General features: G+C 37.9%; 1 protein-coding gene across 1 annotated transcript in view; it reads right to left on the bottom strand.

Moving 5' to 3' along the window:
* Positions 1-14,827, bottom strand: part of LOC121673081 (uridine diphosphate glucose pyrophosphatase NUDT14-like) — a 60,451-nt gene that overhangs the window by 32,916 nt on the left and 12,708 nt on the right. The window lies entirely within an intron of this gene.

Raw genomic sequence — 14,827 nt, 5'->3', positions numbered from 1 at the left:
CAGGCTTGAGTCACAGCACTCATTCAAGAACTGGGAGACATAAAACGGCTGATTTTCTCAAGCTGGGCCAATTCCTGTCCTCTGCCAGTTTAAAAAGAACAGTATCCACTACAGCACAGCTGACAGTGATCTCTGAAAACAAGCATTCTTTCACAGCTATAATGAGCACGTATACACTTTGCTTACATTTTCATTCTATGGTCTACAGTTACCTATAGCAATTCATACACACCAGTTAATGGAGATGCATATAATTCTTTACTCTGTTTACTGGAAGCATGATGGTATTTTTCAGCTCAAATACAACTCAAGAGATTTCACTCCCAGGTCAGTTTTAAGTCTATGTTAGGAATCATTATGAAACCAGAGGAAATTCTTGTGGTTGATACCTTTTTCTTATTAGCAACACAAAAACGAGACCTGTTGAAGAGCTACATACCTAAAATATGCTTAACGTGAAAAGCAGCACTTGACTTCTATTATAAAGTATGGTTAAATGGATGATCAAACCCTGAGCAACTGGTTAATGATTTAAAGCAGGTAAATGTGAGCAATGAGAGAAGAATCAAGTTCAGTTGGTGGGTAAAGGTGCCAACCAATATAGACAGGCACTTCAGCTCTATTACAGATGTCATGGCTACCAAGTACACAACAGCTGGTGGGGATTAGATAACAAGCACTCTGGTTCAGAGATTAAGCCCCTGAGCTTTATGAGTTTACCAAGCTTTTTGGAAGAGGGACTGTTTGCTTGCTAGCTGGGTTTTTCTTCATTCCCACAACTCTAATTATAAACAGTTGTTCACCTCAAGAGAAACTCTAATCCGTGCTTCCATTGGTGTATGCACATGCCTTCTGTTAGCACTGACAGGAATTGAACGTGTGCATTACAGGAGAAGTCCTGATATTGTTTAAATGCAGTATAATGTTGAAAGAGAAATAAAGACAGCAAAATCTCAGTGTGAACTGAAATATCAAAGCCATTGCTTCCAAAGCTGAGTGTATATCCAATTCATTCCACCTGGTGAGAGACAGAGGAACAACTTAGATAGGACTATGATACAACACACAGCTGCAACATGGGCTGTGTTGTATGGTAAGATGATTTAAGGTACTAAATGTGCAAGGTCAGCTCAATCTTTCTGTAGGTTTATTTCTACCTGTAAGCAAGGTATTTGTGGGATTTGTTAGCAGATTGCTGAGCAATTTTCCATTTAACACAAAAGAGTTGGAAAACTGAGGACCAAGGGTAATGTCTTCTGCATGTAACTTCGTATTGTTTCTCTAGTCTCAACCTTCCCCTGCTCCAAATTGTAAGATGTGCTACCATCATCCATTCTCCCTTTTTAGTGTCCACTCTGGAGAAATGTAGGTGTCCAGCTGATGGAGATGGCAAAAAAAGCCTGAATCAAGTCTTTCCTTGCATAATTTAGGCTGTTAGTCCTGTGATACTGCATTCTAACATACCATCCCACCAACAATCTTCCTGGCTCTTTCCTCTTCCATCATTTTGCAAATTATAGAACCTGATTGCTTTGGAGCACTTAAGAGAGGGTTTCAAATAGCTGAGGAAAATTACACCCTAGAGAATCATCCTCATACAGATGGGATCCATCAGAACTGAATGACCTCTTCCCAAGGATGAGGTCCATTACCATTAACAGAATCTACCCCACAGACATGCACATAATTTTTAGCAGAAAGTAAAAGAAGGAACTTAGTACCTAAAAAGAAATTAATCAGAAAATAAAATCTGTATTTTCTATTTTTTAAGTCCAGATAAAGCACTTTCTCTAGAACAAGATTTGATTAGTCTAAGACTCAAATTCAAAACCAGCCACCGGCTAAATTAATTTGAGTCAAGACATTGGTTAGTATCATATACTCTGACCGGACAATGCTTATTAAGATATTTTCTGCCTGTATTTGAATAAAAAAATTATTTCATATGATCAAGTTGCACCTGTCCAAATAAATAAATCAATAAACCAATGAAACATTCCAACATCTCTTTGTTTACAGTGGCAGAAACTCAAATGAGCCCCATTCATGCCCTACTGTCGAAGTCAAATGTAATTTGAACCCAACCGTATAGAGTTGGGTTTCTATTGTGCCCAATGCATGGTTCTTTCCTAACAGACTGGTAGGAAGGTTGCTAATTATTAATAGCATGTAAACAGTTACCAATGGTTCTTATGCTGCTTTACATACTTTACAGAACATTAATTCCAGCCAGCTTCTAACCAACTATATCAAGCTGTATGTAGTATCTCTATCTTATCTTTAAGACAAAAGTATTACTTGCTGAACTGATCAAGATTCATGCTTTTAAAAGCCAAGTGGCTATGATTACTTGTTAAACTGCTCCAGTCTGTATATCCTGGTCTTTGACAAAGCTCTGCTATCACCACAGTTACAGATAGCTGGAATATTAAAGGTATCAGTGGTCAACATGACTCCCACAAAAGAGAAGTATCTTTGAGAAACACAAAGGCTCTCTCAAACCCTTAACATTTTTTCATTTTAATAAGCATATGTAATTGCATTATTATAAGTAGTACATTCTCAAATGTCTAATAAGGAACAATCACAGTATCTCTCAATGAAGTAAGAACTGAGTGTAACTGATTGCTGGGAGATTTAAACACTGATGACAAGAACGAGAAAGGATTATATTATGACTTTTGAGAAAGATTAAAAAAATTATTCTTCAAACAGGAGATGTGCCCTGTGATGTTTATAAAGACAAATATGTCGGAAGTATCTTATACTAGTTTTAATCTGTTCAGAATAGTAGTTCTGATAGTGCAATAACCTAGTGTAACACATAATCAATTTGGTAAATCTTTAATCACAAAGTAATCACACTCTAGTTCTGTGCTCAGTGATCAGGTTCTGTGATGTTGCAACACTCAACTAGTGCATATAGTATGTGTAAATTAATAAAGCTGTATTCCAGGAGAGGCAGCATGTGAGACAACTCCGTGTCACATTACACAGAAGACAGATCACTTACTTAAGTACTAATTGCATAAGAAAGCCATACCAGGTCAGACAAGATGTCCATCTTGCCTGGCAACCTGTCTCTAAAATTTAAGAACAGAGAAAGCACACAGCAATGCTTCTCCAGAACACTCTTCTAAGCCTTTGACAAAAGGCAGCTGAAGAGTGGCAAAAGACAGTGCCTCAAAAAGGCATCCAAATTGAACACGATCCTCCCCCAACTCCAAAAAGCAAGCGCAAACAGCCATTTCTGTACTACCTGAATGCGCAAAGTGTGTCACAAGACCATCTTGTCTGTAGGACTGATTTGGTAATGGCATTGATAACTTAATCAGAGTAACAGCAGCTCACCCCCAGCTTGACAGTCTGCACAAGGAGACTCAATGTGTTTTGGTACAAGTGATTCTAGGACAACCAGGCACAGCCAGATGCTGCTCTCTGCTAGACAAGTGTTGACAGTGGATGCAAGTTCAGCAGATGTGACTCCTGCCTCTGCAGAGCTGTTAATGTCACCCATACTTGATCTTCACATTCTCTGTCCTGCTACCACCCTTGAAATCATTTTCCTAAGACTCTTCCTGCACCTGCTCAGTGCCATAATTACAGGCAGGAGTCTCTTCACACCGTCTGGTATGGGTAAGTTGGACTTGTCTGCAGCCTATCAAAATACCACTCTTTTTCCCACGTATCCTCTGGCTAAAATGCCTTAAGGATGACTGTGCCATGGATACTGCTGTCCTTTGCTTTCCTCCACCACCTGAGGCAATATAATATCTGAACAACAAGGTCAAATCACTGCCAGAATACCTAAAGGGTAACTCTTGCTTGCTAGAGGAACTCGCCTAAGACTTAGCCCAGTCAGGCCAATAAAGAAGAGAAAACGGACTTGCTGTGCTAATGATGTAGAAAGAAACATTCACTGGCACTGTATGGTGACACGGGGTATGCTCCACATGTCACAGATCCTGGACAGGCTCTGACACAAGTCACTGGGAGTTTCTACGTTTCATTTGGGGCAGCTTGAACGCCTTCCTCCTTCTTCTCCCTGAGGGCAGTGCCCATGCGCAGTCTGCCACCTGAGAAGCTCTTGAACCAGCTCTCACATGAGGTAATGTGTCTGCACAGGTACCAGTACTCATCACTGTTAGACTGATACCATCCTGGGCTTTCAAAAAACCCCCAACCCAAACAAACCAACCCCCTCAGTCTGGCTGTGGTGTACAGCCCTCCTGGGACTCACAATTTCCCTGTGAGAGAGAGATGTAGGCCTTTCCTCAAGGATTATTCTAAGAACGAGTTCCTTTTTATAAATAATTTAATTGAATTAGAGCTGTGGTACCCCAGTTATAAGATGCTACTGAGTTTCAAGGTGAGGAAGAGAAAGGACAGAGGTGCTGCAGTCCATGCCATGCAGCTTATGGTAACCTTGGTATGGTGACACCCACGCTAAGGGCTGACACTGCAGAAGTCTGTAAAACCATGAATGACACAGAGACGGTGAATGTGAAACAAATACTCACTATTTCTCATAATACAGAAGCACTATGACATAGCTGGCTACCTGGGAAAAAGGCTGAGGTTTTTCTGTGCACTGATCTGTCTCCCCTCAATGAACCAATGCTCGAGTCCTGCAGCTGCACAGAAAGGTTTGCCTTGCTTATGTATAAAATAATTAACTGAGAGCTTCTGAAAGCACTACATACAAACTGCATTACACGTATGTTTTAAACATGTGCAGTTAAAGGCATATTCTTCTTAGATTTTATTAAAAGTTTTATTCTGAAGAGTAAACAGAAAACCTGTTGGTGTAACAGGTGAAAGAACACTCACAAAACAGCTTTAAAAAATGTTTTCTTTAACTCTGCGTAAAGATTTTTTCACAACATCCCACAAGGGGGTATAAAATAAATCCTCCACACACAGGTTTATAGTAACAGATTTCCTGTAGTTGCTCTTTTGGGAGTTCAGATAATTCCACAAAACAAAATTTACATTGGATTGTCACTTATTCAATGACTCCTTGAAATAAGCTCTGGACAGAGAACACATGACTGAAGGAGAAACAATCTTTACCCAAAATCTACTTAAAGCTTCTCCTATATTATTTGCCTTACACAAGTATTCAATAATTTTAAAAGTGACCAAATTAAAGGCACTGCCTTATGTCATCTCCCATGTTTATCGACAGAAAACTTCTGCTTGGACAGAAAAAGTCTAAGTGGCCAAGAACTGTAAAGTTACACCAAAACCACCTCAGTAAAAGGGTTTAGTACCTTGTATTACATATTTTTGAGGAGAAAGGTAACCCACTGTGCAGGCAGATCACTTATAATGCAGGAGATATATGTCCAAAATAAGCAAACTAACTTCACATATACCACTAAAAGAAAAAGAAAAAAAAAAAAATCTGTCCATGACAATGATTAACTTCTTTTTGTTTACATTACAGGAGAGACAACATGAGGTTTGGCGACCCATTGTGAAAGGCACTAAACACACGTAGTGGGAACAGTTCCTGTTCAATGATCTTACAATTCAGTTAGAGCTCAGACAAAAGCTGATGTAAACAAACAGAGGCAGTTAAGAAAAATTACAAATACATTATGATTTAGATAAGCTACATGCACAAGTTATGAGGGTTAAAATGACAAACAACAGTCATGATTCCCCAGTCTCTACCAGTTGGACTGGGTTTAAAGCAGTCACCCAAGAAGCAAATGTTCCATATTTGTGAAAAAATCCAACTGGAGAAGTTGAAGCAATTATAAAAATAACTCTGTCCTTATTGCTCCATTTACTCTGTTTCCACACTCCTAAGGCACAAAAGCAGTTGATATCCTTAATGCAAAGGGATAATGAGCATTCTTCATGTAATAAAATAACTATACTACAGGTACAGAAAAACAGATAAGAGAATTAATTGGCAAATAACGGTCTTAAACCAGAGGCAGCAAAGCCAAGCAAGTGTGAGGTCCCTGTTTAATGATTTACATGGACCAAAGCAGTAAAACTCCCTGGAGGAATAATCAATTTTTTGCTTTTTTTTCTGCACTCAAAAAACTTTTTTTAAGGTTTGAGGGTTATGCTTTTCTTTCAAAAAAAGTAAAGCTTGTTTTTCTATTGCACTTATTTTCACATTCAATCAATCTACAAATGTATTCACACAGTTCAGTATCAATGTGCAGAGCAATGCCTCTGTCTGGAAATTCACCATTCATTCTCCTGTTGAAGCATCTACTTGTTGCCCAGATCTTCATAGCAAGAGAACACTGAACTTGTCATTTTATCAGATGGGCTTTTGTCAGGTTAATCCAGATGAGCCGTGTGCCTGGAAAGTCAAGTAACTGACTCATGAAGACAAAAATCTGCACCAACACAACCAGCTCCTGCTGCCTCCTGCCACCTTTATTTCCTTAAGTGGTCTCAGCTTAATGCTTTTCAGCCATATTCACCTTTTTACGACCAGTGAAAGCTGTCAAGGGATAAATTTTCAATAAAAGTAACTCAGTAATTCAGAATTTTTTGCTTTATGAAAATATATGGTTCTACAACAGCAAAGATGTGTATTATCTGCTGCTTCTCAAGTCACAGATCCTGGGCTAAACAGAGTGGACTTCCCCTATGGTGAAGTCATAAAAGTTATGTCCTCATCCCTCTGTACACGAACCTTTCCCTTCCTTTCTCCACTCACTACTGAAGAAGTGCTGCTATCAGTTGAGGTTTCCTTGTTACATTTCTTTTTTTAGCCTAATGGAACCTGATGTCACATCTGTAGCGGTTTTCAGTGGCAACATACGAGGATTGATAACCTAATGTAAACCATTTCTTGTCAGCTAAATTATTGATGCTGGAACTCACTGTTCTGTAGAATCAATACAAAATGTTTTCAGTGCCCACAATGATGTGCCCACAAAAACTGCACATCCAGGACAAACTCAGGACTTTATTCTTCTCACTTCACTATCCGAGACAATTAGATACCAAATTACCTTGCACTGTCTGAACATTTTTCACAGTATTTTCAGTACATGACAGAAATTATGTGAATTAATTTAAAAACAAAAAATCGCCCCCAAAATACAGTTTGGATTTTTTTTTAAAGAAATAAAGCATTGGTAGTAAGCACAAGGCTGTGAAATCTGTATGAAGAACAGAAATCAAACTGAGATAGACAGCTAAAGCAAGTTTGGACTTCTGAAGTTTTCCAAATGATAATAAAGTACCTATTCAATACACTTTAAAAGCTTCATTGTTTCCTGTTGAAAAAAATTTTTGGATTAATGAGTCAGTGGGGTGGATTTTTGTTTATAGAAGCTAAAGAATTGCCATGCTGTATCTAAAAATCTTCATCCACAAAAAAAAACCAATGCAAATGAACAGTCAAAAATTCAAGAACATTTAATATTCAACTTTTTCATCTAAAAGAAAAACCATGTCCTGAATAGACTACTTTGCATCTGAAATCTGTTTGAAATAATGACTTATCATAATTCTTTTTGTCTACTTGAAAGGTTTGATTTGTAGCAAGTAAGGAGAATACTGTCTTCTTTTTATATAATTACAGCCTTCTTAGAAAGTTCCACATTATCTTTCAAAGTGAAAGCAAGCACTTTCAGCTGGCATAAAACCAAGGAACTCAGTTAAAAAAACGCATTAAAATCGATAAAATAATTTCAATTTGCATTAGTTGAGCAATGTTTTTTTTCCCTTTTGAATGTATACATCAGTATTAGAGAACTGTTCTATGCTGGGCTATCTTATCACATTAACTACTAATTCAAATGCAAAGTTGAAGTCACTGTGTCCTGGGGTGCAGTCCTGAAACAGTGTAAGTCAAACAAAACCCAGGCTGCCCCTTTTCCTACTTGAGCTGCACATCTTTGCTCTACCCTTACCCCACCACTGAGATTTGTGTGGGCTGATTCTGGGAACTGACCTGATTGAAAAAGGGGTTTTTCACTCCAGAAAAAAAAACCAACCTGATGAAAAAATTATTTAGTAGGATGAAAGTGAAAAATTAATAATGAAAAATTATTAGTCAACATGAATGTAATGTCATTTTCAGATTGCAAGTTCTCAGCAGTGACTATTAAACAGAACAGCCTTGGTCTACTCACAACTACTCCAAGAGGACAGAGATGTGTCTGATAGGGAGTGTTCTACAGAGAGAAACATGCACACAAAAAAGCCTAAATTACCATTTCAGTCCACACCCACTAATCCACTCCATCAGACTGCACACGCTGGAGTAAATGAAGCCTCATCTTCAAAAGCAATTTGCAGAATTACTTGCTGATGTTGAAAAACTACTTCAAAAGAGTTTAAGTGTTATGGAATTTTACTGGGTTTTTTAAACAAGCCACTGTTTAAGCTCAAGAGGAAGGGGGGGAGTGTTTGCTTTTTAAACAAAGCTTGTAATATTTCATTACTAAACTATCCAGAGTGTTTATTTTAAAAGCATCATGATTACAAATAATGGCATTTTTCAGTTTTTAACTTCCCTATTCAAGTATTTCAGTTAGAGATGACTGACTTTAGTGCCTTTGTGGAACACGCATACAAAAATACACAAACTGATGACTTTTTAACAGTATTAAAAGCGAACATTCTACCTGAAGCAAAATAGCAGTGCTGCTAATTGGCTTTAACTGACAATATTAACAGTTTCAGAAGTAAGACTGAGCTAGTGAAGTCCATGGGGACAAAACATCCTTTACACTAAAGGATATCATGCCAGCCCCAGCAGACACAGCAGTTCTGGGCAGGGCAGGACGAAGTTGCTGTGGTCTCACTACATTCATTTTAAGGCTTGAACAAGAGACTGGAGCACTCAGTTCTGTGTGACACCCAACTCTTGGATGCATGGGCTTCTTATCTGAAATTAGCTGGAAGACATAAAGGTACTTCTTGAAGGAACCTTAACATATACCAGTGGAGACCACACCAGAGATACCTCAGGAGACATAAAACCTAAGGTCATAGACTGTAATTTTTACAACCCATATCAATTTTCTCTTCAAAGAGAGGGTTATTCTGGTAGGAGTGTGTAATGAAACTGCAAACAGATGGTTACAGCAATAGAGTTTACTGTTCAAAGGTGCAATTTTTTCACACTTTGGGAGGTAAAATAAACAATGGAGAATGTATTAATTTATTCAACTGTTAATGCAATACTGGGCCAAGCCACTTTGTTCATTTTATGTACATCAACTGCCAGAACAATTACAGCTAAGATACCTGATGTGTAAGTAAACTTTCTCCTATAATCCTCTGGAAGTTTACTTTTCAGGTCACAGTTTGTTTTTTTGTGTGTACTTTTCAACAATGGAGTTGTTGCAGTTTACCTTGGCATTCAGCTATCATTAAGATCGCTTACCTTTGAATGAAATTTATAAAACAGTAGAATTAAGCACATTAAATTAAATCAAATCTCCTTTCTCACCTCATTTTTCTGTTTTTAATACACATCATTATCAAGAACAATTGCATGTACAGATCAAACACGCTTTATTCCAAGGCAAATCCACAGCAGTGCACTGAAATCTATACTACAAAGAATAAGGACATGAAGAAACATAATATGCACAAAGGTCAAATTTACGACTTTTCTCACATCATTTTACTGCCAAGTCAGTATATAATTTAAGGTTATAAGTTGAGATACAGATGAGGGGATTTCCTAGTATTAACTTAAATCCAGTTCTGTACAAAGGAACCAATTGCTAACAGGTAGAGTCTCCGGACTCCTCTATCACTGCATACAAATGATAAAATTTAAAGTGAATATTCAACTGTTCTTCTACATAAATTCCTGTTATATGATTGAATTTTGCTGCATGTATTTTGCCATTTTCAGTAAACTGTGCTTTCCCTTTGAAGTCTCTGACACACTTTCTTATTTTGCAGGAATAAAAGGAACATACATCTTCCATATTTACAAAATTACTTTCACTACTTTTTCTGGAACACTGTAGTAAAACTTAAAACCTGAAACTTTGTCTGGACATAGATAAAAATATATTCCTAATAACAAAAGAAGTTTTAACAGAGATAACATAATTTGGAAACTGTGCCTTCAGCCAATGTGACAGCCAAATACTTTACTGTAAATAAGTGCTGTACCTTCAAACAGATGTATTGCACATCTCACACTTGTACCCATACTTGCTGAAAACCTCCCCAGGAAAGGCCTTTTCTCTAATCTTTCACCAGTACTTTTCTGTTATCGTTTAAGAAAAACTCTCACACAATTTGCAGTAACTGTAATAGGAGGCTGAGAAACGTAGATCCAGAAGGCAAATCTGCTGGCTCCACCTCAGAGAATAAAAGCCAGGGCAATACCTCAACCAAAGGCTGCTGAGAACTCCTGGGTGTTCTGTGCTTCATTTCTTTTTCTGGAGTTTTCCCTATTTGTATAAATTGTTGCATATTCATTTAGTTGGAAACAAACAAACAAACAAACAAGCATGGCCTTTGTAGTTCAGTAATAAATGAATCTCGGGAACATAGAATGAATAACTTGAAAAGATGAGATTTAAGAAAGCACTTTTTAGCATTCAATAACCTTCACCTTTAAGACCCTCACTAGAATGATGTAAGAATTGAATTTAGTCTTTACTCTGGACCACTGCAATTTCAGCCAAATGCCAGAAGCCCCCAGTTGCATCTAAACATTTTTACTGAATAATGTAATTTCTGTGGTGGGACTTAAACTGTAATATTTGTCTAGGATTACAGAATTAGTTCTGTTCTACTACCTGATGGAGCAATGGTGAAATTGAGACTGATTTCTGAAAATTCCTTTGGAAAATGACACTTAAACTCCTAAGTTATTAAAGACAACATTTTCCAAACTTCTAAATTTTACTAAGACACACATAACTATATGAAAAAAAATTTTTTTTTTTCAGAGATACCAAAAAAATCAAAAACATCTCCAAGAAACCTGTTTTCATCTTTTCTTGTCCACTGGCAGCTGCTTCTTTTGATGAGTTACCAAGATAAAGGGCCTGACTGAAATTTCAGACTAGTGATATTTAATGACAGGCAGGGGCAATAATTCTGCACTCATCATAACATACCTAGATCAATCATGTCTGTCTGTAGTAGCTGCTTCAAGACAGAGTGAAATTCAATATAAAGTATCCATTGCAAGTTCGAGACCCCACAGTCGATGAGAATTCTCACTGAATATTCTTGAGCCCCTTCCTGTACTCATCCTGTGCACTCATTAGTCAAAATAACCTTTCAACCCTTTAGGAAGAGGACTCTCAAAACGCTACACACAGGACAAACACTGCTTTGGTCCACACCACATTCCCACAATTCATGAGTCCCTGGCCAGTTATTGGTATAGCACAGCCTCATGTAGGATCTCTGACTCAGAGAGAGATTCACCCCCTGACTTTGCTGGGATTTAGGGCTTTTACCTCATCTCTGCAGGCACAGCAAGGAGAGAAGCAAACACAAGTATAGTAGGTAGAAGGAGAAAATGAATCTTAAAATCATCAGTCCCAAGGCAACCACTACGCCTACAAGCATAATTTCTTCTCCTTTGCTACCCTGGGTCATGACCCTCATCCAAGAGAGGAAGGAAAGAAACTGTCCTTTCATCATTAATTTTGCTATGTCATTCAGGAAAACAACACTAACAACACCATAAAACCACAGTTTAAGTTGCCACTGGTATTTCAGCCAAAAGCTCATCACCACTATCAATTGTCTAATATTTCTCATTACCTCTTTAGTCATTCTAACAATCCACTGCAACTTATATAGGATCTGATTAAAATCTTTTCTGGCTGACAAAGAGCCAGCAGGAAAATAAAACTATCCCTCTTCCACCACAAAACTGGTCTACTCCATATTTAAATAGATAAAAAATCTGCATTCAAAAACTATGCAGTTGATGAACGCTGTTCTAATCAAAAAAAAACCAATCCAACTACTGACTGAAGTGTCACCTGAAGCAGAATGCTGATAAGAAAAACCCTGTCCATAGACTGTTGTATCATTAAAATTGGATTTAAAAAAACCCCAAACAACTCAAAAAAACAATCCATCATGCATAACTGCAAAGTTACTTGGTTTTCCTAAAGCACCTGATAAGCAATATCAAAGATCACGTGAGTATGATTTTAAAATAGTTAATAAATCTATTCATTTGTATATATAACTTACAAAGGACAAAATACTTGTGATGCAGCAATCAAATCAATGCAGAAAATACAGCTCGATGAACTGTACACCTTGCCTCACACTCCAGGCTAGTACCTGCCAACAAAGAACCAGCATTGACAAGATTGACCAAGGTTAGTAGGCAGCACTTGGGACACCCTGAGTTTCATCAAAGTTGGGAACAAAGCCAGGTGTAGCACTGCCGTGTCTCCATGGGGAAGTAAGAGCAGGGAAGGACACATCCTATACACCAAATCTCACAGGAACTCAAAGTTAACCGCTTCCTCCAAGTATGTTCATAGACAGGGTCCCAGGATTTTGAACATGTCTCCTCAGCAGTTCTGAATACTGTGAGCATGTTAAAACTATTTACTAGCCACTTCTGTTGGCTCCTTCAATAGAACAGCAAGACACTTTAAGCTCTAAGACTTTATTCTGAGCATGCAATGGCATGAACCCAGCATATACAGAAGAGCCTGAATCTTAGACAAAGAATGAAGGTCACAGGTTCACTCCACAGGGTCAGCAGGGCTGGTCTGAGAATGAAGATGCAACATCCACAACTACTACAGGCAATTACACACCCTCCCTTGCAAGAGCAAGACACACTTTTCTCCCTAAAAAGTATACAAAACATACCACTGCAGAAAGTTGTTTCTCTTCCCTTTCATGCTCTCCCCAAGGCACAACTGTCGGGTGTGGTTTGTCATCCCACTTACTGCAGGACTGGAAGGCATGACGCTGCTTTATCCTATGGGCTGCAGAAGAAATGTACAGACAGAGGGCAGGGAAAACATAATGCCAACTGGCATTCATCTAAGTTTTTTGAGAAATACTTCAAAAGCAAATATGCCAACAGTTTTTCCGTTTAGTGAAATAGCTTTCCTGACTTTTTTCAGCCCCTGGGTGTGATTCCATCTCTACTCTTCCACCCCCCAACGTAATTCTTACACTTAAATCTTGACATTTATATTATTACTTTAACAAATTAATCTTTCTCTATGGAGTGCACCGTAATGCTCTAGGGAGGCTCATATGTTCCCATGAGTCCTGTGAGAGTTCTGCCAAGAGGTTTGAACTCCTAGACAGATCAAAGAGAAATCAGTAAGATAAAAAGAAACAGGGTTCTCCAGACAAGACCTCTCCTTGACAAGAAATAAGGGTGGTTTACCGAAACAATCAGAGAGACATTTACATTTCAAATTTGGGGGAACTATCCTGTAAAATACTACAGTAGTAATTTCTGTACTAATTATTAGTGATTGGTTTCACTGAATAGGAGGCCAATATTCACAGAATGACTTGGGCTGGAAGAGACCTTCAAGTTCATCAAGTTCTAAAACCTCTGCCATGGGCTGGGACACCTTCCACCAGACCAGGCTGCTCAAAGCACCATCCACCCTGGCCTTGAACATTTCCAGGGATGAGGCATCCACCCACAACTTCTCTGGGAAACCTGTGTCAGTGCCTAACCACTCTCACAGCCAAGAGTTTCCTCCTAATAGCTAATCTAAATCTATCTTCTTTCAGTTTAAGGCCACTCTCCCTTGTCCTATCACTACACGAAATAATCTCACATTGTTTGTTAATTTATCTGAACAGTACAAATCAGATGAGTTACAGATAAAATTTTAAGCTGTACAAACTGCAGTGCTATGGTAATGTCACTCTGAAGAGCAACACAGCTTTGCAAAGTAAGCCAGAAACTGCCTGTGTCCAATATTTTCAAGTGTCAGAAATGCTGAAAGCAGAGTACTAAGTGCAGACACACATATGAAATTCTAAGACAGATTTGCCAGAAGATTTGATTTTTGAAAGCCAATTTTTCTTCTAATCCTGCTGCTTCAAAAGCTCAACAAGTTTAAGTGGCATAATGATAACAAAGGTAGGTCTTGAAGCCAAAATGAAACTAGACAAAGCCAACAGTGATAGTTTATTTCAGCAGTTCTGGATAAGAATATATACAAGAGCTATACAGCACCATAGCCTAAATTTTTAAAAATTATTTATAATATTATAGTCAATATACAAATTTACTGTTTTCCCCTATTTCTTCCACATCTTGACCTCCAGCTCAGTTTGTCAGAATATATAATTTCTGGTTAAAAAGCACTGAACTGCTGCTACTCCAATCACTTTACCTACTAAGTAAAAAAACAAGTTACTCAAATTGCTTTCCAATTTGCTTAAACTAGGACTGAACAGAAACAATGTAAGGGATGACCTGGCCTCATCAACGAGAGGAGCTAAAATACCATTTTATTTAACAAGGTTGGAATTTCAGAAATTTACAAAAATTCATGCCAAGGATCTTAATATCTGGCCAGACCCACTTATTGGCTACAATCTTGTTATGCAGCAAACCAAAATGCTACATTCATTCTAAGTTCACAAATAACCATTGCAGCTAATTAAAACACGATCTAAAATGACAACTATCATTGAAAAGAATCCTTAAAACGATAACATCAAGTGACCAAATTCTATGTACTTGATTGGATAGTCAATATTCTTACTCTCTATTTAAATGATCTCGTACATCATGAAAATCTTAAGAGATTTCACTCAAATAATGTCATGCTTTTTGATGAAACATACCATTTCTAAGCCTCATCATTTGCAGAAAATCCAGTAATTGCAGTCATCACAC

Source organism: Corvus kubaryi, unplaced genomic scaffold (assembly GCF_017639235.1).
Source record: "Corvus kubaryi isolate FWS band 111438036 unplaced genomic scaffold, C.kubaryi_AGA036_p1.0 65168, whole genome shotgun sequence".
Lineage (NCBI taxonomy): Eukaryota > Metazoa > Chordata > Aves > Passeriformes > Corvidae > Corvus > Corvus kubaryi.
The sequence above is the reverse complement of the archived record's forward strand: the minus strand, read 5'-3'. Positions and strand labels throughout refer to the sequence as shown.